This window comes from Silurus meridionalis, chromosome 4, assembly GCF_014805685.1.
Source record: "Silurus meridionalis isolate SWU-2019-XX chromosome 4, ASM1480568v1, whole genome shotgun sequence".
NCBI classification, from domain to species: Eukaryota; Metazoa; Chordata; class Actinopteri; order Siluriformes; family Siluridae; genus Silurus; species Silurus meridionalis.
In genome coordinates, this window is record NC_060887.1 from 5,029,862 (window position 1) to 5,053,528 (window position 23,667).

Below are 23,667 nucleotides of genomic sequence, written 5' to 3' on the forward strand. Positions count from 1 at the left end.
TCTCTCTCTCTCTCTCTCTCTCTCTCTCTCTCTCTCTCTCTCTCTCTCTCTCTCTCTCTCTCTCTCTCTCTCTCTCTCTCTCTCTCTCTCTCTCTCTCTCTCTCTCTCTCTCTCTCTCTCTCTCTCTCTCTCTCTCTCTCTCTCTCTCTCTCTCTCTCTCTCTCTCTCTCTCTCTCTCTCTCTCTCTCTCTCTCTCTCTCTCTCTCTCTCTCTCTCTCTCTCTCTCTCTCTCTCTCTCTCTCTCTCTCTCTCTCTCTCTCTCTCTCTCTCTCTCTCTCTCTCTCTCTCTCTCTCTCTCTCTCTCTCTCTCTCTCTCTCTCTCTCTCTCTCTCTCTCTCTCTCTCTCTCTCTCTCTCTCTCTCTCTCTCTCTCTCTCTCTCTCTCTCTCTCTCTCTCTCTCTCTCTCTCTCTCTCTCTCTCTCTCTCTCTCTCTCTCTCTCTCTCTCTCTCTCTCTCTCTCTCTCTCTCTCTCTCTCTCTCTCTCTCTCTCTCTCTCTCTCTCTCTCTCTCTCTCTCTCTCTCTCTCTCTCTCTCTCTCTCTCTCTCTCTCTCTCTCTCTCTCTCTCTCTCTCTCTCTCTCTCTCTCTCTCTCTCTCTCTCTCTCTCTCTCTCTCTCTCTCTCTCTCTCTCTCTCTCTCTCTCTCTCTCTCTCTCTCTCTCTCTCTCTCTCTCTCTCTCTCTCTCTCTCTCTCTCTCTCTCTCTCTCTCTCTCTCTCTCTCTCTCTCTCTCTCTCTCTCTCTCTCTCTCTCTCTCTCTCTCTCTCTCTCTCTCTCTCTCTCTCTCTCTCTCTCTCTCTCTCTCTCTCTCTCTCTCTCTCTCTCTCTCTCAGATTACATTTTATTACGCACAAATAGAGCATTTCTCACACAGATAATGTGGTGATACAAATAAATATGATGTTCTTTATGTGTAAGTTTGTCTCTGATGAAAAAGCCGGTGGCGACTGCAGCAAGAACAAACTCCCCGAGACGGCATAAGGAAGAAACCTTTAGAGGAACCAGAGGAACCCGTCCTCATCTGGGTTTCACTGAATGTCCATTTATTACAGCTAAATGATGTTGAGGTGAAGTGATGATCAGATACAAACTGTAGTCCTGAGTCAGTGTAGCAGACTGTTAACATAAACTACAGTCCAAATCCCAACCCTCAAAGCTCCTGTTCTTACTCTGTTTTGTTTCTGCGTGGACTATTTCAGCCTGGGGTCGTAAGTTTTGGACACTTTGTTTTTGGTGTTTTTTCCTACGAGGACATTGTATTTTACCTGATAGTAGTAGTGCACATGTTTGATCTAAAATAATGAAAGTGATGAGACGGAACTCTTTGTACAAATAATCACACACACACACACACACACACACACACACACACACACACACACACACACACACACACACACAGTGTATATGAATATATAGGTGCTCCTAATAAAGTGTTTGTAATACATGAACACAATTAGTATCATTGTACACACAGTAACATGGTCATTTTTAAACATATGCACAGAGTCGTTAAAGACTCCTAATATAAATAATACAAAATTACCGTAACATATAAATATCGAAAATGGCCCTGAATCCTGTATGTACTGTAGATGTTTTGTTTGAAGTGTTGTGATCATGAAGATGAAATCCTGCAGGTTATTTGGGTTTGTACTGAGTGATAGTTGTTTCATAAACACCTTCTTATAAAATCCAACTCAAATGTTAAATAAAAATTCACTCTAAATTTGTAATCAGCGGCGTCTCACCATCACATTCCACTACGGAGCGCAGGAGGAGGAGATGCCCGACTGCATGGAATACAGGAGAACATCAAATCTACCATTAGATAACTGCAGAACACAGTGTAAATAACGACATATTTTCCTTCAATAAATCTGGAAATGCAGCCATTACGCTCTCACACAGTCGTTACTCTCTTTATGTTCTCATTTTCAGTCCTAACTATAATGATGTTCATGACAAAACTGGCATGAAGAAACGTGTTCACATGTCACATTTTCATCTTCAAATTGTATCACTGGTGATGATGCCACTAATTCATGCTGATTTTGCCAAGGTGTTAATGATCAGTGTAATTACTGTAAACATATAAATGCTGTGGTGACCCCCGTGTGTAATGCTGCATGATGGCACTGCTGGAGGATTACACCAATGGAAGATTAAGGAGAGAAAGAGTCTCCAGGGACCATGATGATTTCGCCCATGATGATGACTGAATAATAAGCTGATTTAGATTCCTACAGCTGTGCTCCTGGATCTATGTGATCTATGCAGCTGCAGGACGTGATGACTGGCTTCTTGGTGACTTTAACAACATGTAGAAATTGTAAACATTGTCCTGATGTAGTCTATAATATGACAGGTGACAGAGGCTTCACCCCTCAGACGCTCCTCACCTCCAGAAATGCAGATGTGGAGCTCTGGATGTCTCAGGTGGAAGACTTTATACCACCCGGAAAAAGTGTGTAAGATTATCAGGGTGTGTGGTGTTTTGCACAATGTGGCACTGAGGACCAGTTTCCTCTCCTCCTGACCTCCCTCCCCTCAGCATTATGACCCCGAGCCACAGCCCCTGCCCCACAAGAGGATATAAACTAAGTGGAAGAATCCATGAGGAGGTCATACGCCGTTTGTAAGGAAGACAAAAATAATGGTTGTTATTAGTGTTTATTGTGACTCTTTGTAGTAAAAGATTAAAATCAAGATTTAAAAAAAGATAAAAAAAGATTTGACAAGACAGAAATAAAAATGATCAAAAGGCGAGACGATCTACAAGATACAATAGCTTTACACTCAGCTTTATACTATTGACTATAAGTGTAAAACTATCATAAATAGCCATAAGAGAAACAGAAAGAGGAAAAGGCATGTTCAGACTCTCTGTTTCTCTTGTCGTCTTCTTTTTTTTCTATTTCTCCTTTTCTTTTGAATGTTTTCTTGTCTCAGCTGAGCAACAATTTCCTCCCATCGCTCTCGGACTCTCATATAATGATCTGTTTTATTCTCTGAAGTCTTCTTTTCTTCCTCACAGAGATTCTGGGTATCCTGGAGCCCCCTGTTGGTCTGAAGCTGTAAGTTGTTCCTCTCCTCTATGTCAAGTTTAGTTTTCTCTCTTTCATCCTCCTGTTTTTCTTTAAAATCCAACGTGGGCTCAAACTGAGCAACACGTTCCTCCAGTCGCTCTTTCTCTCTGATCAAATGATCTCTCTCCTGCTCTGCACTATTTTTATTTTCTCACAGTGATTCTGAGTATCCTGGAGCTCCATGGTGGTCTGTTCCAAAGTGAGCTTAAGCTGAGCAACATGTTCCTCCAGTCGTTTTGTTCTCTCTTCCAGCTCTCTCTCACATCTTACAGTTTTCTCCAGTTCCTCATGGATTTTCAGGAAGACTGGAGCTCCATGGTGGTCTGATCCAAAGTGACCTCAAGCTGAGCAACATGTTTCTCCACTTTCGTTTGTTCTCTTGTCCAGCTCTCTCTCACATTCTACAGTTTTCTCCAGTTCCTCATTGATTTTCAAGGAAGACTGTAGCTTCATGGTGGTCTGCTCCAAAATAAACTCAAGCTGAGCAACACGTTCCTCCAGTTGTTTTTGTTCTCTCGCCCAGCTCTGGCTTCTCTCAGTTATGTCCTGTTCCTGCTGCTTTCGCTCAGAAGCCAAAGTAGCCTCCAGCTTTTGCACCGTCTGTAGCAGAATGGCTTTCTTCTTTCTCTTCTGTTATCTTCTCTATCATTAGAAGAGAAAATGCATCCAAGTCTTTCTCTACTTTCTCCATGTGTTCCAGCTTCTCCTTCATTTCAGCAATCTGCTTAGTTTTCTTCGATCTTCTGGTTTGAAAAATCTCTCTCAACCTTCTGAAGAGCTCCATGTTTATGCCTCTTTACTCACAAGCAAAATCTCGGAAATGAGAGAAACAGAGACGCGTTTCCAATTATAGACGTTGCCTTACTGTGACGTCACAGGCAGATGCCCGCCCTCCGTCTGTGACGTAACCCGGTCTCTTTAACCTGACACTATGCGCATGCGCACATTACAGAGGTAAAGAGCGGATAAAATATCATGTCTTCACAGCTTTTCTGTTGTTCCTGAGAGAAGAGCGATATTACAGTCATAAATAAGATAAAAACGGCTGTAAACTGTGTATAAAGCGAGTGAATCCGAGTTGAGAACCGGAAGTTGACCGGAGTGACTCTATGAATGTTGCAGAATCATAAATGACCAGTAGGTGGCAGTGTGATGTGTATTAGAGCTCACTGTCACAGCAGGTCATTAGAAGTAGTGGAGCTCTAATGACGTCATTAATAGCGAGGACAAGACACACAGCAGTTTGGGATTCTTTTATTGACTTTATTGATTAATTGATTTGGAGTATGATTGTGTTTCTGATCAAAGTAAGTTCATGTGTATGGAGTAAAACAACCTGTACATTTCTCACTTCCAGACAGTATTATGAGATGTTCATCTGCTGGAAGTTCATGTTTAATGCTGCATGTTTTATAGGATTTATGAGCTGGAATAAATGTCCAAACATCTTAAATCAACACTGAGTGATTTTTTGGTAGATATTAGATCTTTTACATATTATTAATTTTTAATATCTGTGATTTAAATACACATTTATAAATATAAAGGCTTTTAGTGTATATTAGAGATTAGAACATAAACCGACACAAATTAAATACAATAAAAATTTATTAACTGAAATAAAACATCAAAATATAAAGTTTCAAAATAAAATCTATCAATACATTTAAAATTATAACAATATATAATAATAATAATAATAATAATAATAATAATAATAATAATAAGTTAAATACAGTGCAGTATTACAGCTTAAATATTTGAATTTATTTCAGATCAATTTTATTCATCCATTAAATAAATGGTGTCAGCGTCAGAGTAGTGTATTTACATGATCTGTTTCCAGGGTTTTCACGAACACAACTCTGTTATTACTGTTCTCTTTTCACAGCACCGTCTCTTTCAGTTCTAATGAAAGTTCTCATGTATTAAGAGGGAATTTTATGAATGATCAATAATGAAACACCTTCATTACTGTTAGTTATTTACATATTTATTTACAGTAATAAAACTATTTCTGTAAAAAAGAGAAAGAAATAATTAATAAAAGCAAAATAAATAAAATGATGAATTCAGTGGAGCAGAACGACAACACGATGACCTGAAAGAGAAAAACAGAGATGTGTTACTTTACATAATGTGTGTGTTTGACCGGTACACAGTGTGTGTGTTTAGTAAAGTTTTGTAGGACATTATGAGGACAGTATGACTTACGCTGTAGATGGAACCACTGCATGTTCCTGGATGGATGGAGGTAGGGCTTGGTGTGGCGGCTGCTCCCTGTCCACTGCTCAGCCATAGTGATACACAGTGACCTCCTGCTCACCAGCTTTCCATTCAACTCTCTGATGGCATTAGTGTCTTCATCCAGAGAGGAATATCAGACAAATCCAAAGCCTTTGGACCGTCCATTGTGCAGTACCACCTGTAGGAGTGAGTGAGGAGATACAGAAAGCAAAAACATGAGCTTTACATCACTCTCATGTAGAAAACCATGAGAAATAACAAGCACTGTCTGTTTTCCATAATATAAACAGAACAGCGGTGTTCTTTTATTAACAAGGTTCTGGTCTCACTGGTGAATGAACAATGAAGCACTTTTATTTAAAGGTCATTTTCTGAGAGCAGAAACTTGCTGCAAGTGTACACTGGTTCTGGTATAATAGAGGATCTAATCCTAATTCCTACAGAAAACAGAACAAATTCAGCATCCAATGTTTGAGTGCATGTGTGTGTTTGCATTGCTGACTTTAATAATACACACTGATCAATCACTCAGTATTAAACCAATTATTACATGTGACCAAACACAGCTGTGACCAAAACCTGCTCCAGATCATGAAGGTCTCTATAAAACACACTGGAAATAGAATCAGAATAGTTCCTGTGTGTCCAGTCTGAGAGGCTGTGGTGTGAATCCCCTGTTCCACTGCTGCTGGTTTTCTTTTCCAGGATTTGCAACTGGAACATCTGTAGATGCAGACAATCATCTCATGTTAGCATCCAATCAGAAGGTAAATTTTGCTAACATGAAAAGTTCTCTTCTGTTTTAAATCTTTAACTGCACTTAACACAAAACTAATCGGACGGCTTTGACTCACTCTGTGGATGGATGTTCTTGTTGGCGTTGGGTCTTGGGTCTGGGCAGGGTTTTGAAGGTGAGATGGTTTCTACCTTCATGCCGTGACTTCGTCCCTGGGTGGTCTGAGAGGGACTTAAGTACACAGTCCTGCTGCCCAGCACCCTGCCGTTCATCTCCATGATGTCTTCTCGAGCCTCATCAGGAGATGAAAACGTCACATACCCGAAGCCTTTTGAGCGTCCGTTCTCCATCATGACCTGTACGGGACAGCGAGCAGAAACACAAAGCAAAGAGTGCACATCAAACGTGTTAGAGGTTCACAATATCAGAGCTCTCCACATTCAGAAAATACTCCAGCTGAGTACAGGGAGGAAACCCCAAGTTACTGAGAAAGAAGGAAAATGTAAGGATCAGTAGTTATAAATGACGTGTGCAGTGAGGACAGTCCCAAATCTCAGGAACGCTTCGTACACGTCCGTCATCCACAATACAGTCCAGATTTCTCAGCAGCAGTGTGACTGTCTACAGAACAACAACATCCAGTGTGTTCATCACTTCATTTACATTTCTTTAGGATAAAAAAAAGAGTAAACATTCAGCATTGGACTTTTGAGTAAGTTGTGCTGTGTGATTCGTGATAATCAGATTTATGGTGAGACATAAACACCTTCAACAAAGTCAGACTCATAAATAATATTTTACCTGATTATCTACACACAGTTATACATTTTCTCACATTCTCTAAAGTCTCCAAAAGTCCAAAGGACTTCAGCCTGTTCTTTTTGATCCTCCACCTTCTGCTCCTCCACCTTCTGCTTCTCAACCTTCTGCTCCTCCACCTCTAAAGAAGTGTCAGATAGAGATGGGTTATATACAGTACAGACCAAAAGTATGGACACACCTTCTCATTCAAAGAGTTTTCTTTATTTTCATGACTATGAAAATTGTAGAGTCACACTGAAGGCATCAAGGGCTATTTGACCAAGAAGGAGAGTGATGGGGTGCTGCAGATGACCTGGCCTCCACAGTCACCGGACCTGAACCCAATCGAGATGGTTTAGGGTGAGCTGGACTGCAGAGTGAAGGCAAAGGGCCAACAAGTGCCAAGCATCTCTCGGGGAACTCCTTCAAGACAGTTGGAAGACCATTTCAGGTGACTACCTCTTGAAGCTCATCAAGAGAATGCCAAGAGTGTGCAAAGCAGTAATCAAAGCAAAAGGTGGCTACTTTGAAAAACCTAGAATATGACATTTTTCAGTTGTTTCACACTTTTTTGTTATGTATATAATTCCACATGTGTTAATTCATAGTTTTGATGCCTTTAGTGTGAATCTACAATTTTCATAGTCATGAAAATAAAGAAAACTCTTTGAATGAGAAGGTGTGTCCAAACATTTGGTCTGTACTATATAACATTCAACATGCGCCCAATATTACAAGAAGAGTATCTGTTCTTGATGAAGACTGTTTGTTCAGGTGAAATAACACAAGGCAGAACTTTCTCCAGACGGCAGGTCAGAGTTTTTGCTAAGATTTTCGTATCCTGGTCCAGGTGATTTACCAGAAGGCAGACTTGCTAAGGCTATTTCTGTATCAGATATAAACTCATCCAATTGTAATGCTGTACCTACACTTATTGTAGGAATACATACATTTTGAAAAAGGCCTCTAATGTTGAAGTGTCAGCAGATAAAGGAGCAGTATATAGTGATTTATAACATTGGAAGAAACAGTCATTGATTGTTAATACTGGAGTGTAGTGGTCATCATGTCTGTTTTACATGCAGAAGGTCTTGGGTTTGACCCACAGTGGAGACATGCTCTTGAGCCTCTGATTTTAATTTCCTACTCAATTACTTAGTTGATTATTTACACCAAAAGTAATGTGTTACTGTTAAAAGTAACTTTTTAGTTACTTTTTTAAAGAACCTTCTTTAATGTTCCCATTAATGCCCTTTTATGTGTTATAGTCTACAAACACAAAACTGACTTAAACACAAAGTCATTTTTAAACACTATTTTATTAAAGTCAGAGCAGCACAAACTGAATATATCACAAGCATTTCTGAAATAAATAACAAAACAAGCTGAATAATACAGTGGAACCCGGTTATGTCGATGTCCTAGGGGGTCGCCAAAAAGCATCGAGGTAACCGATGATCGAGATAAACGAAAATCAAAATGGCGGCAGTATATTAACGTGCTTGAAATTTCTTTATGTACATGATGTGTGTTAATAAATGAGAATGTGCATGCACGTGTTTTTGAAGGTTTTTTTTACACAACAGCGTTGGCGCGATTTGTTTGATGAAGGCATGCTATAAAAATACATACAGTACATGTTTATCTGTCAGGAATCCACCTGCCACGCCCCCTTCGGCCCCCTTCAGCGTGGTTCACCAGTATACACTACAACACCTGTAGCAGCTGTAAGACTTGATTTTTCAGCCACATTTCGCGAGTTCTTCTGCGGCTGCACCGAGATAACCGGCGTTAAATGGCAAATTTTTCCCCCCTTGTGCTCGAGATATTAGGGTTCGTCGACATAAAAAAAGTCGACATAACCGATAAAAAATGCTTAGAAAAAGCGAGAATTTGGGGTTCCACTTCAAAAACGTCGACTTAATAGGGTTGTCGAGGTAACCGAGGTCGAGATAACCGGGTTCCACTGTATTCACAATCAAAAACTAAAGTGGCTTCTGCTGTTGTGTTGAGCTCTTAAACATGTTCCTTTCACAGCTGAAGTATGAAAACAGAACACCGGGTTAGCTTCTAGCTTCATCGAGGCATGTAGATTCTAAAGGAGCTTCGGCAGATTGGAGTTGCTGTTTATCGCAGTAGATACGAGCTTCGAACCAGAAAGACACAGCTTACATTTGACATTTTTGTCTTTATACTCAACTAAAGTGAAATAATGAGCATATTTCCACTTTGAGAAACTCGTCTTGCTCTCGCCTCGACTCGCCATTACTGCCGCACAGACCTGAATAAACGGAGACACACCCACAGTGCGTCTTCTTCCTGTTTACAGTGGTTCATCCACCAATCCTACAATGCGACGCTGCTGTAAGCTGGTTAGGCTGTAGTCTACACTTCAGCCCAAATTCATTCATTTATAAAAGTAACGGTAACGCACCATACGGTAATGGTAACGGAGTTACTTTATTTTTACAGTATTGTTACAGTATTAGTTATTGTCAAAAGTAATGCGTTACCGCCAACACTGTTTATTTGCATGTTTGTCACACTTTAATGTTTCAGATCGTCAAACTAATTTAAATATTAGTAAAAGATACACAAGTGAACACGACATGCAGATTTTAAATAAAGGGGAAACAAAATCCAAAACTACATGGCCCCGTGTGAAAAAGTGTTTGCCCCCCTGTTAAAACTGTGCTAACTTTTTTGTTCACACATGGCAAAAACATGGAACAGTGACCTTCCCAGGAGTGGCCGACTGACCAAAATTACCCCAAGAGCACAACGACGACTCATCCAAGAGATCACAAAAGACCCCATAACAACATCCAAAGAACTGCAGCCTCACTTGCCTCAGTTAAGGTCAGTGTTCATGACTCCCCCATGAGAAAGAGACGGCAAAAATGATCTACACGGCAGAGATCTAAGACTGAAACAGCTGCTGAGCAAAAAGAACATAAAGGCTCGTCTCAGTTTTGCCAGAAAACATCTTGATGATCCCCAAGACTTTTGGGAAAATACTCGAAAGTTTACCTTTTTGTAAGGTGTGTGTCCCATCACGCCTTGCGTAAAAGTAACACCGCATTTGAGAAAAAGAGCGTCATACCAACAGTGAAATATGGTGGTGGTAGTGTGATGGTCTGGGGCTGTTTTGCTGCTTCAGGACCTGGAAGACTTGCTGTAATAAATGGATCCATGAATTCTGCTGTTTACTAAAAAATCCTGAAGGAGAATCTGTTTGTGACTTCAAGCTGAAGTGAACTTGGGGTCTGCAGCAGGACAATGATCCAAAACACACCAGCAAGTCCACCTCTGAACGGCTAAGGAAAGAAAAAATGAAGACTTTGGAGTAGCCTAGTCAAAGTCCTGACCTGAATCCTATTGAGATGCTGTGACATGACCTTCAAAGAAAGGTTTGTGCTTAAAAACCCTTCAATGTGGCTGAATTACAACAATTCTGCATAGATGAGTGACCAAAATTCCTCCACAGCACTCTAACAGACTCATCACAAGTTATCACAAACGCCTGATTGCAGTTGTTGCTGCTAAGGGCGGCCCAACCAAATATTGTGGTTTTGGATTTTGTTTTTCTCAATAATAAAAACTGCATGTTCACTTGTGTTATCGTTATCGTATCATTCGTTGTTCAATCAGGCTCTTCGTCGCTTTCTAAAATAAAGAGTAACTGGGAATCGGACCTTAATTATAATTTCACGGATGAGGAATGGTCCAAGGCCCTTGGTCGTGTACATTCCTCCTCTATATGCGCCCGTCATTCGTTAATACAGTGATCAGTGATGGGTGTCGGCGGCTCCGGCTACTCTTTATCATACTTTTTGGCTTTGCCCAGCCTTGACCTCTTTCTGGACATCAGTTTTTAAATCAATCTCTAAATACTTCATTTTAGATATTAAACCATGTCCCCTAATAGCATTATTTGGAATCAACCCCACAAATCCCTCCTTGTCATCCTTACAATCAAACATGCTCGCCTTTTGTTTTATAGTAGCAAAGAGACTTATATTACTGAACTGGAAGAATCCTCACCCACCCAGTTCTTCTTATTAAATACATGACCTGTCTCAGTTTATTCAAATAGAAAAGATCAGATTTACATTACTTAGTATTACGGAAAGGTTTTACACCACCTGGCAACCATTCTTATCATATTTAAGAGAAAGAGGAAAATAAAATCGTGTTCTCTTTGTTTAGCCTTTTTGAGCTCTTCCCCTTGTCCCTGACTTCTTGGTAGATGTAGAAAAGAGAAAGGAAAACATATATCTTAGAGAGTGTTCATGTACTTAGGTGCAAATCTTTTATTTTGTTTTATTATTTTTTTCTTTCTTTCTTTCTCCTGTTCTTGATGCTCACATTCATGATTGTGATTATATGTATAACTTAGAAAGAGAGAGACCAATTTCTTGTTGTTGGACTAAATTAAACACTGTTCCATTGTCTTTCTCGCCTGAGTGTCTTTCTGTTTGAATGCATCAATAAAAAAGAGTTGGATAATAATAATAATAAGAAGAAGAAGAAGCTAAGTGATTTTAAAATGTTTTGTCTATGATGACAGGCGGGACCATCTAATACACAAACGCCAAGTGTTCAGGGGAAGCAAATAAAAGCAAGACTGCTTAGAGGTTGTTACTTTGGCAACTGAACATAATCACTAAAGGTTTTGCGTTGGCCGGGAATCGAACCCGGGTCAACTGCTTGGAAGGCAGCTATGCTCACCACTATACCACCAACGCCACACTACCAGGGGCGAACATCGCCGAATGAATCCATGCTAGAAGAACGTTGGTTGTTTTGAACTTCTCAGCAAACCGGTTCATTCTCCTGCTCTACTGCAACTGTGAATGTATGTAAAAGTGCAAACAGTGACCAAGAAGCTTTTCCCTGTGGTAGTTTCTGTAGTGTAGTGGTCATCACGTTCGCCTCACACGCAAAGGTCCCTGCTTCTACACCAGGCAGAAACAAGGTTGTGATTTTGAAGCTAGTGTTAAATTCTTAGGCCTGTAAACTGTGTTACTCGACAGCATTAGAGAAATGTAGAAAACTTTCTTTTATATTGTTTCTGTAGTGTAGTGCTTTAAGTGTTATTGCTGCTGTTTGAACTACAAAAATGTTCAAACAAGTTAAATGTTCCTTATTTTAAAATATGCAAATGCAGTTATAAGAAAATAAAAACTATTTTTCTATTTCAATAAAATCTGAATTCAAGAAATTCCTGGAAAAAATGACTTTGACTTATTTTACACACAGAACTGTGCAGTAAAGCTGAAACTCTACATCTTCAAACTGCATCATGTAACTGAAAAAAAGCAAAACTTTACAGGATGTGGTGTTTTGCACAATGTGGCACTGAGAACCAGTTTCCTCTCCTCCTGACCTCCCTCCCCTCAGCATTATGACCCCGAGACACAGCCCCATGAGGAGGTCATACGGCGTTTGAAAGGAAGACAAAAATCATGGTTTAACTTCATCTTTTAATAATTGTGCAATTTTACTTTTGTCACATTTTCCCAAAAGTTTATCATGTGGATTTTAATTATTTAGTTTAAAAGCATCCTCCAGTTGAGAAACACTGATTTAGAATCAGGATTTAAATGATGTCAACACTTCACTAAACAAGTGATTTCATATTTTAGATTTTTATTGATTTTATTAATTATTATTGGACATGGAGAGGTTTAGCTTTCAGTTCCTGTCCTTGATGTCCAGACTCACTTGCCTTTTTTTCTATTCTTTTCTTTTTTTTACTGGAATGGGTGATAGTTGTCTGATCCAGTGCGGCAGGGGAACAGATATAGAACTGTGAGACTTCAGTGCAGACCATACCGCATTGTGACACCTCAAACCACCACCGTGAGAACTCGCTGAGAATACCTTAGAGTCTGTTGCGTGACATTTGCGACAAAGGATAGGACAACAATTCCAATCACGATGTTTCGCTGGTTCAGTTGTCCATAGAACATAGCCACAGAAGGTGATGGTGTAGTACGTTACAAAGGTGCTTTGCATGACGAAGTCCGTGAACAGAAAACTGTGAGTGGTCGGAGCACCCACTGAGCTGGCAGGAACTCCAAACGATTGGGCAAGGGTAATAGCCCTACGCACATGATAGATACGGGTGATCAGCTGAAGTCCTGCAGGAAGATCATAGACAGAGTTCTGGATGGAATCTAGCCACATTCCAACTGGGAAGAACATGTCAGCGTGGTGCAGAATGTCGATCACCGGTCTGAATGGGTCCTCATCAGTTTCCCAAACGAATTCGTCCTTTTCTGGTGGAAACCTGAACCATTTACGGGGTCTATTACGGCACCGTTTACCTAAAGGACAGGTGGGCTGGCACCACAGGCAATTCTTTTGAAGAACAAGTAAATAACAAGCATCGCAGGTAGCTCCAAAGGTTTCAAAGTCGAAGCGATACCCCTCAGCACATGCTTCGATGTAGGCACACGTGCCTTGATGCAGACGCATACCTTGCAGAAGCCTCCTATGTTCACCAGCTGCCATGTTCCTGCACACAGCATAAAATACACACAACAACAACATGATTTATATACGATATAATCAAAGAATCAGAATTAAAGCGTAGAAAGAGTTCAGTGCTTTTAGTTATAAGGAAACGTTTGTTACAGTAATTTTTTTCTCATTGACTAGGGCCATAATCCCTCCATCCAAATCCACATAGATGTTTTGATCCATATCTGTGGAGATGTTTTCTGTAGAAGACTCTTCACCTGTAATTTTATACACTGGGAGCTGTACGTATTGTCTAAACAATGACAAGGAATTCCACAACAGATAAAACATGCCACGGCTGCAAGGATTATTAAAATTGTAGTCCCAGTCTGACCCTATTCTACTCTATTTATTAGTATATTATGTTCATTATACTTGGAGTAAACAGGTTACATGAGTTTGATTAAAATATGGGCTAAATAGGTTAAATTAAGCTACTTCATTGTATCTAATAGATTCTATACTAATTATTAGGTCCATTTGTTGGATTAATATAAAAAGCTAAACTATAAAAGCTAAGATTAGCTAGCCGGCTAGTTACCCATGCTAATGTTGCTAAATAATTACTTTGTACTTTTCGAGTCTTCTACTAAATAATCTACAATATTCTGCCATAATTATTTAGACGACTTACCAGGTACCTGTATGAAGAAATGTTCAATAGAAGAGAATTTGTAATGTTTTTTTAGTTGCTGCTAATCGCTGCTGCTTCTTGCTGCTGTTTGTTTGTTTGGTGGTTGTCAATTTTAGTGTCTCTTTACTTACAATTGGTAAATTCACAAATGAGAAACAAAAGCACGCTCTGAATTATATAGACGTGTCACACTGTGACATCACACCTAGATGCCCCGCCCTCTGCCTGTGACATCATCATGTCACTCACTTTATTTCTCTCTCTCTCTTTCTCTCTATCTCTCTCTCTCACACACACACACACACACACACACACACACACACACACACACACACACTCTGCGCATGTACAGATTACAGAGGGAAGATTACACACAAACCGGAAGTTGACCCGAGTGACTATATGAATGTTGTAGAATCATAAATGACCAGATGAAGCTGACTGAGGTGAACCCTGAAACTAACCCAGGAACAGAGTAGGAACATTCTGACCACCTGCTGGTTTCTTTTGAGAGACTGCTGAAAGGAAATTTCTTGAACTATCTATGGATTCAGTCTCGGTCGACCTCATTGTTTTGAATAGAAGTGACCGAACTGAACTCTTAAACCGAGTCACTTGAACTGAATCTAAAGAGTCGAAATCATCGAATCAAATCTTTTCGAACTGAATTGACCAAACTGAATGGACTGAATTATTAAAATGAATCTATTAAATAGTTCTTTCTGATGTTTTTCTACTAACTGCAGTTGTCAAAAGTTATACTTGAACTATGATGTTATGAGGCTGCATTGGAACTAAACTTTATAGTATTGTGTGCATCAGATGAACCCATGAAGAACTCATGTATTGTAAACTGATTTAATCTCTGTGTTATTGTGATTTAATATTTAAACTGATGCTGTGAATACTGTTCAATAACTGTTTATTTTATTACTTTAACTTCTGTTCATGTAAAATTGGGTTTAAACAGAAACACACACTATATTTAAGATATTTATTTATTTTGAAGTAATAAAAAATATTGAGTTACAATAATCACTGATATTTTTGTACTTTATTATATGTAGGACATGTCCAGCTTGATCTCCTCTTTTCTTTCTCTGGTTTTCTTTCTCTAGTGCTGAAGTCATATTGCTGAACAGCTGTACAGCTTCCTCCAGTCACTCTCGGTTTCCATCCTCATTTCTCTTCCCTCACCTAAGAATCTTTGTTTCCTCAGAGATTTTCTGCGACTCTTTGGGCTTGTAGAGGTTCAGCTTTCTGTTTCTGCTGTTTCTCATAGTCAGAACCCAAAGTGCCCTCAGCTGAGCTTCATGTTTCTCCAATTGCTCTTGGTTTCTCAGAATGATCTTTTTGATGATATATTTTTATGGAGAGCAAAATATTTTAGGTTATTTAAACTTAAATTTTTATTTATTCTGGAATAATTTTCCTGTCTGTTTTTATTAATATTTATGTTCAAAAAACATTGTTTTAGTGTGTTCAATAAATGTTTATCCTGTTCGGCCCGCAACCTAAAGTGTGCTTTGAGTTTTGGCTCCCTGTGCAATTAAGTCTGACACCCTGATATAGATAAATATCATTAATTATTAATAATAACATAATTAAAGGTAAACTGAGCACATTTTTTATCTCAAAAGTGTGTATCAAACTGGTAGCCCTTCACATTAGTCGGTACCCAAGAAGTAGCTCTCGGTGTCAAAAAGGTTGGTGACCCCTGATTTATAATCTTGTTACATTTGTCCCTACATGAACATATACATTTTTATATTTAGTCATTGTGATTTCACCCTTTTACATCGTATCTCTGTTGGTTTCTTTTATTCAGCTCCATCTCACAGAAGTTCTGGGACAGCTCTTAGGAGCGTTCTCCTCCGACAGTATCGTCAATTTCAGCTCTTCTTCCTCACCACTGAGATTGCTCCATTTATTAAACATCTCTTTACTCCAGCTGTTCCAGAGAACCCCTGTCTGCCTCCTCACATCGTGAAGAATACTTTTACACGTGATATGGGCACACAGACCTCGTCTGACCTTCCTGCTGTTTATCATCAGGTGACACAGACCAACAATGAAGACTATGACGACTCCCGTATTCCTGCATCAACTCTACCATCTCCTCCTTATCCTTCATGTTGGTCCCCTACTGATTATTCTCCTACTTCCCCCGTTCTCTCACCTGATCATTATTATTATCCTCCCATATCTTCCCCTGAGTCTGATCCTGATTGCTCACCCATGTCTTCTGCAGCAGCAATGGCCCACAAACTCTTCTTTCCCAATAAACATGCTTAAGTCTGCCTTGTTTTTGTTTCTTCTACACACTCATAACATTAGTCAGACCCTATTCTACTCTATTTATTACTAACTGATTATTACCTCTTAAAAGAACCTTCTTTAATGTTCCCATTAATGCCCTTTTATGTGTTATGGTCTACAAACACAAAACTGACTTAAACACACAGTCATTTTTAAACACTATTTTATTAAAGTCAGAGCAGCACAAACTGAATATATCACAAGCATTTCTGAAATAAATAACAAAACAAGCTGAATAATATATTCACAATCAAAAACTAAAGTGGCTTCTGCATCATAAAAGCTGTTGTGTTGAGCTCTTAAACATGTTCCTTTCACAGCTGAAGTATGAAAACTATCAACAATGTAGAACAGAACACCGGGTTAGCTTCTAGCTTCTAGCTCCTCAGGCATGGAGTTTCTGGAGGTGTTGCTATCGCAGTAGATACGAGCTTCAAACCAGAAAGACACAGCTTACATTAGACTAAACAGTTTTTGTCTTTATACTCAACTAAAGTGAAATAATGAGCATATTTCCACTTTGAGAAACTCGTCTTGCTCTCGCCTCGACTCGCCATTACTGCCGCACAGACCTGAATAAACGGAGACACACCAACAGTGCGTGTCCAGAGAGAAGTTTAATAATAAAAAGCATGTTGGTTTAATTACAAAAACAATTAATGCTCCAATGTTTGGAAAAGATCTCTAAAAGATCCTAACATTTGATGTAAACCTTGATATTGAAGACCCAAAGGTCCCTAATGTTTGTTGACAAATAGTGTTTTACATAAAAGAATCAGCTTTTATTTTACCAAAGGTTATGATCACATCTTGACATGTGGATTCGATTTGATTATAAATCTTAATGTTTCTATTTATTAATTCATGGAGCCATAAATCTTTTGGCAAAATTTCCATCAAATTTTGAAAATCTTCAAAATGTTTGTTTGGTGGTTGTCAATGAGATACTCAAATTTGTATTATGACATCATAAAAGCGATTCTGTACACATCACTCTGGTCACATGACCAGCTGGAGACTTGAGTCCCAAAGCACTTAAAGCACAAACACACTGCAAAATATTATTTTAATACAAAATTACCTTCAAATATCAATCTAGAAAATGGCCCTGAATCCTGTATGTACACAAAACGGACAAATGAATCTCATTTAAAATGCTTTCAGTGATTCTACATTCTGTTTATATAAATGTTTCTGCAGTTTGCATGTTAATTGGCTGGATGGAGCTTTTATTCATTAGTTATTTATCCAGTTATCATCTGTTAACCTGTTATTTCAACAAAACCAGATTTTCAATTCATTTTATTTGTATTGCGTTTTTAACAATGAACATTGTTTCGAAGCAGCTTTACACAGATAATGTGGTGATAAAAATAAATAAGATGTTCTATATGTGTAAGTTTGTCTCTGATGAACAAGCCGGTGCCGACTGTGGCGAGAAAAACTCCCGAGACAGCATAAGGAAGAAAGCTTGAGAGGAACCAGACTCAAGAGGAACCCGTCCTCATCTGGGTTTCACTGAATGTCCATTTATTACAGCTAAATGATGTTGAGGTGAAGTGATGATCAGATACAAACTGTAGTCCTGAGTCAGTGTAGCAGACTGTTAACATAAACTACAGTCCAAATCCCAACCCTCAAAGCTCCTGTTCTTACTCTGTTTTGTTTCTGCCTTGAATCCTGTATGTACTGTAGATGTTTTGTTTGAAGTGTTGTGATCATGAAGATAAAATCCTGCAGGTTATTTGGGTTTGTACTGTGCAGAGTGGGCTTTCAGTCCTAATGCTCTTAAACGTCGAGACACTGTATGACGAGACAGATCCTTACCCTGTTCAGCGCTGAACTGGTGAGCAATTCCAGCTGCAGTGTGGAAACGATTGCCCATTGAGATCCTCCGCAGTATCCTGTCCTCTCTTGTATTTGTCTTCCGTGGACGACCAGCCTTCTTGGCAGACTTGAATGAGTTTGTGATGTTGTAAAGATTCAATATTCTTGAAATCACATATTTGGAACGACCAACTTGTCTTGCTATGGCTGATAGGGTCATTCCTTTGGCCTTCATCTGGACAACCTGCTGCCGGAGGCTTTCAGTCACTTTAGAACGGCCCACCATCTTGCAGAGTCAGTGAAACTGGAAGTTAGGCTGCCAGTTAAATAGGGGTTGACAGATAATCAAGGAAATTAGCACCAGGTACCAGATTACACAAATAACTGGGAGGTATCTGAAAGTGTTCTCTAATTTTGATCAGTGTGTTTTCTGCAAAATAATGTTTTTTTAAATGCCTTAGTTATTTTGTGGAAAAGGTGTTCTGGTAGCATGGTATAGACAGGACAAAAACTCCTTCAACTGTTGAGCAGTGAAGATGACATTATTTCAGAATTGTTCAATTGTTTATAAATTGTTCTCTGATTTTGATCCCCAGTGTACATATTTTCCTTCAATAAGTCTGGAAATGCAGCCATTACACTCTCTTTATGTCCTCGTTTTCAGTCCTAACTATAATGATGTTCATAACAAAACTGGCATGAAGAAACGTGTTCACGCTTTATTCACTTTCCTGTGATGTATCTTCCTGTGTTTGACTTGTTTGCCGCGAGTTCCGTGTTTGTATTTGTGTTGGCATTTTCAAACTAAACTTTACTATTTATATACCTCTTTTTCCTCTTTAAATCAACCTGAATTGTTTTTTGTCTTCCTGACTTGTGCCTGTAGCTCGTTAACTCAACTACCACTAGTGTTGACTACATTCATTGCCTCACATTTTTTCTTAAATCTGTTCGCGATTATAAGCACTATGTCGGTTGTGTGTCTGCCTTTGAGCACAGGTGAGGACTCCTTTGAGTTGTAAACGGTGGAGTTGGAGCTGGAGGCTTTGGAGAAACAGATTTGCGATCTACATGCAAAGCATGACCAGCTGCGAGAGTGGAAAGAGGTGCTGGAAACATTACGGACGGATGCTCACTCGTCCCAGGTAAATTCTTGAAACTAATGCTCCCAGCACCTCAACTCCGCTTGTCTCTCTGCTCTGGCCCAGCTCACCTACTACGCGGCCCGCCCAGGTATCGTTCCCTCCGGCACCGGGGCACCACGGACCCTTAATAGACTTAATAATATCCCACGGAGCAGACGTCACTGATATAGATATTTTACCTCAGAGTGATGACATCACAGACCATTACCTCATACTGTACCAGAGGTGGCAAAAGTACACACATCCTTTACTTAAGTAGAAGTACAGATACTCATGTTTTAAAATACTCAGGTAAAAGTTAAAGTACTGATAACTTTCACTTGAGTAAAAAAGTATAAAGAAGTTTTGGCTCTGACATGTACTTAAGTTAAAAGTAGCTGCTACTTCTACCTGTTTTAGTGTCACGTTGGTAACTGGACCTCACATCATATTAATATTAGGGCTGTCAATCAAATTAAATATTTAATCTCAACATAATCGCACATTTCGCACAGAGAGCGCCCCCTGTCTGTTTACTTTATTTTACAAAAGCACAGCTTTACTTCTTGTTGTTTTCTGCCTGCTGATTCTTAGCTTCGTAAACTAGTCTACATCTGTGGTGAGTGAGAGGCAGGACATTATACACCAGTGGATTGAAAAAGATGCACAATGACAGGAAATGGTTTGCTCGGTAAAAAAATAAAAAATATTGACATTTAACCAAATCAATGGATTAAAACAAAGTAACAAACCGGTTTTGAAAATGTAAGAAGTAAAAATGACGGATATTTGTGTAAAAATGTAATGAGTGAAAGTAAAATGTTGTCTGAAAAATATTCCAGATTCCATGGTGTAGCAGTCAATCAAAAACAGAAAATCAGTTTTCAGCCAACGACCCTGCTTCAGTGAAGAAAGGCCTGAGAGACATGGTGCAGTCATAAAAACCTGGAGCTTAACACACTCAAAACAGTGGAGATGATTGTGACATTTGAGTCAGTGAATTTTCTAAGTTTAATTTATATTTTTCCAGTTAGATTTTGAGAGATATGTTTCTATTTATGCACATTGGACATCAACCTTCTCAGCAGCAGGTTCCATAGTGTAGCGGTCATCACGTCTGCTTTACACGCAGAAGGTCCTGGGTTCGAGCCCCAGTGGAGCCATGCCCTTGAGTCTCTGATTCTAATGTTGGAATGCTTTTCCTCCATTTCTGTTTCAACCACAATGCAGAAACATGCAAAACTGTTTATTTATTTCCAGGATTGAGTAACAATTTGTGAGTAATATATAAACCTCACTCATGTTTGCAACCTGCATGGTTCCACTGGAAGGACCTTCTGTGTGTAAAGCAGATGTGACGACCACTACCCTATGGATCCACACAATCATCTGCACAGCATAAATGAGCAGAAATAATGATTCAGGCAAAATGTTTTCCAGATTACAACTATACAGTTTTGGGAAACTTGTTCCCAATGTACCCTCAGCTTTCTGTTCTCGGTTGAGAGGAATACAAGTGCTTTTCTAATACTGTATGAGAGTGTGTGATCTGGAGTCTGTGCAGCGGCTGCTGTTCTCACTCTATTTATTCCAGCTCTTTTTTAAAGTCGTGTTACATCCTCGATGACTTCAAACTTTACTCTTTACACTATTAATACAATTCTAAAATGAATTGTATTGATTTGTATGAATCATCTTGTACGAATTGTATGAATGAAGAATATTAATACATTTTTATTCACTCTATGGTGCTCGGTGATCAGGGATAAAAACACACAGCACACATTATGACGCGTCCACTGCAAAAAATATCCGTCAAAATAAAGAAATAAAAGCATGATTTAAGAAGAAACTCTACAGACTAGAAACAAGTCAAATGATTTGCCAGTGCAGTAAAATAATTACACTTGGTAAGATTTCTTGAAATAAGAAGTGATTAAAGCGATGCTGCAGCACTCGTGTGTCTGTTTTCTGAAGCAGCTTCTGCACCTGACGCACAGCACGAGGACTCGACTTCTTTGATGGACCCTTGTGAGGTCTGTTCTGAGTGGAACACGTCTTGGAAAACCTCTGTATGACCCTGACCACTGTACTGTAACTCAGTGTCAGGATGTTACTGATCTTCTTATCGCCTCGGCATCATGGTGGAGTCTCCTGTCATCAGAGAGTCTTTACCATGAGGTGCCGTGTAGAACATCCAGTGGTCAGTATGAGAGAATTGAATAACAGAATATAAGATTTTTTCTCCAAAGTTTAAATAACATTGGATTTTTTTTTCCATTTGATGAATTTTAAGTTCATTCATTTTTTCATTCATGTATTTTTGCTCTTGTTGTGAAGTGAAGTTTGTGTCATTGCTGCTACACTGTGCATCTGAACGATCACGACTCAAATCTCACAATAAACTTTAGGGTTTTATCACATTTTCTACTTTCATTCATCTGATTGTCTCCCCAGTGTCCAACTGCTCCATGGCTTTGTGTATCAGTCACCTCACAACTATAGCAAAGAGTTTTTATTATTGACCGAGTAAATTCCAAGTGATTCAGTGCTTATGCTCAGAGACTGACCTGATTTTTTTCAACTACTGCTGAATGTTTGTTTACATTCACAATATTCATTATTATATGCACATTATATTCCACATGGATCGTGCAGTACAGTGTACAAGTTGTTAATAACATTCTTGTGTATGTTTCTATTTTCTTTATAGTGATTAATCTGTAGGATAAATCATATAAATGTGGAAATCTTCATATAATAATAATCATAAAATGTATAATTTTAGAATATAAAAGTATGTTTAAATGTAGACCTTTAGGTACTAAAGCACCCTATTGCAATAAAGTATTATTATTATTATTATTATTATTATTATTATTATTATTATTATTATTATTATTAATATTATAATGACAAACTGTGTTTATAAAATGAACATGAAATAAGGCTGTAATACTGCACTGTATTTAACTGTCTGAACCAGATTTATTCTAGTTTTAAACATATTGATAGTCATTTTATTTATTTTTGTTGTATTTTGATGTTTTCAATTTCATTTCAGTAAATTATGACTTTATGTTTTTAATTTATTACCCAGTAAAAGCCTTGCTATTTATAAATGTGTATTTAAAACACAGATATTTAAAAAAGAATAATACATCAAAAGATCTAATATCTACCAAACTACAAAAATCACTCAGTGTTGAATTGAGGTTTTTGGACATTTATTCCAGCTCATAAATCCTATAAAACATGCAGCATTAAACATGAACTTCCAGCAGATGAACATCTCATAATACTGTCTGGAAGTGAGAAATGTACAGGTTGTTTTTACTCCATACACATGAACTTACTTTGATCAGAAACACAATCATACTCCAAATCAATTAATCAATAAAGTCAATAAAAGAATCCCAAACTGCTGTGTGTCTTGTCCTCGCTATTAATGACGTCATTAGAGCTCCACTACTTCTAATGACCTGCTGTGACAGTGAGCTCTAATACACATCACACTGCCACCTACTGGTCATTTATGATTCTGCAACATTCATAGAGTCACTCCGGTCAACTTCCGGTTCTCAACTCGGATTCACTCGCTTTATACACAGTTTACAGCCGTTTTATCTTATTTATGACTGTAATATCGCTCTTCTCTCAGGAACAACAGAAAAGCTGTGAAGACATGATATTTTATCCGCTCTTTACCTCTGTAATGTGCGCATGCGCATAGTGTCAGGTTAAGAGAGACCGGGTTACGTCACAGACGGAGGGCGGGGCATCTCCTGTGACGTCACAGTAAGGCAACGTCTATAATTGGGAAGGCGTCTCTGTTTCTCTCATTTCGAGGTTTTGCTTGTGAGTAAAGAGGCATAAACATGGAGCTCTTCAGAAGGTTAAGAGAATTTTTTCAAAGCAGAAGAACAAAGAAAACTAAGCAGATTGCTGAAATGAAGGAGAAGCTGGAACACATGGAGAAAGTAGAGAAAGACTTGGATGCATTTTCTTCTAATGATAGAGAAGATAACAGAAGAGAAAGAAGAGAAAGCCATTCTGCTACAGACGGTGCAAAAGCTGGAGGCTACTTTGGCTTCTGAGCGAAGCAGCAGGAACAGGACATAACTGAGAGAAGCCAGAGCTGGGCGAGAGAACAAAAACAACTGGAGGAACGTGTTGCTCAGCTTGAGTTTATTTTGGATCAGACCACCATGGAGCTCCAGTCTTCCTGAAAATCCATAAGGAACTGGAGAAAACTGTAGACTGTGAGAGAGAGAGCTGGACGAGAGAACAAAAGAAAGTGGAGGAACATGTTGCTCAGCTTGAGGTCACTTTGGAACAGACCACCATGGAGCTCCAGTCTTCCCT

The 23,667-nt window shown here is 38.9% G+C and overlaps 1 protein-coding gene, 1 long non-coding RNA gene and 2 other non-coding genes across 7 annotated transcripts in view; 2 read left to right on the forward strand and 2 right to left on the reverse strand.

The window, feature by feature from the left end:
• LOC124384584 (little elongation complex subunit 1-like) overlaps positions 1-23,667 on the forward strand; it is a 294,671-nt gene that overhangs the window by 203,422 nt on the left and 67,582 nt on the right. The gene's annotated exons all lie outside the window — the stretch shown is intronic.
• Positions 1-23,667, reverse strand: part of LOC124384677 — a 50,827-nt gene that overhangs the window by 14,962 nt on the left and 12,198 nt on the right. The gene's annotated exons all lie outside the window — the stretch shown is intronic.
• Positions 11,547-11,618, reverse strand: trnag-ucc. The gene has a single exon. It is a non-coding gene; the product is annotated as a tRNA-Gly (tRNA).
• Positions 20,393-20,465, forward strand: trnav-uac. Its single transcript has one exon. It is a non-coding gene; the product is annotated as a tRNA-Val (tRNA).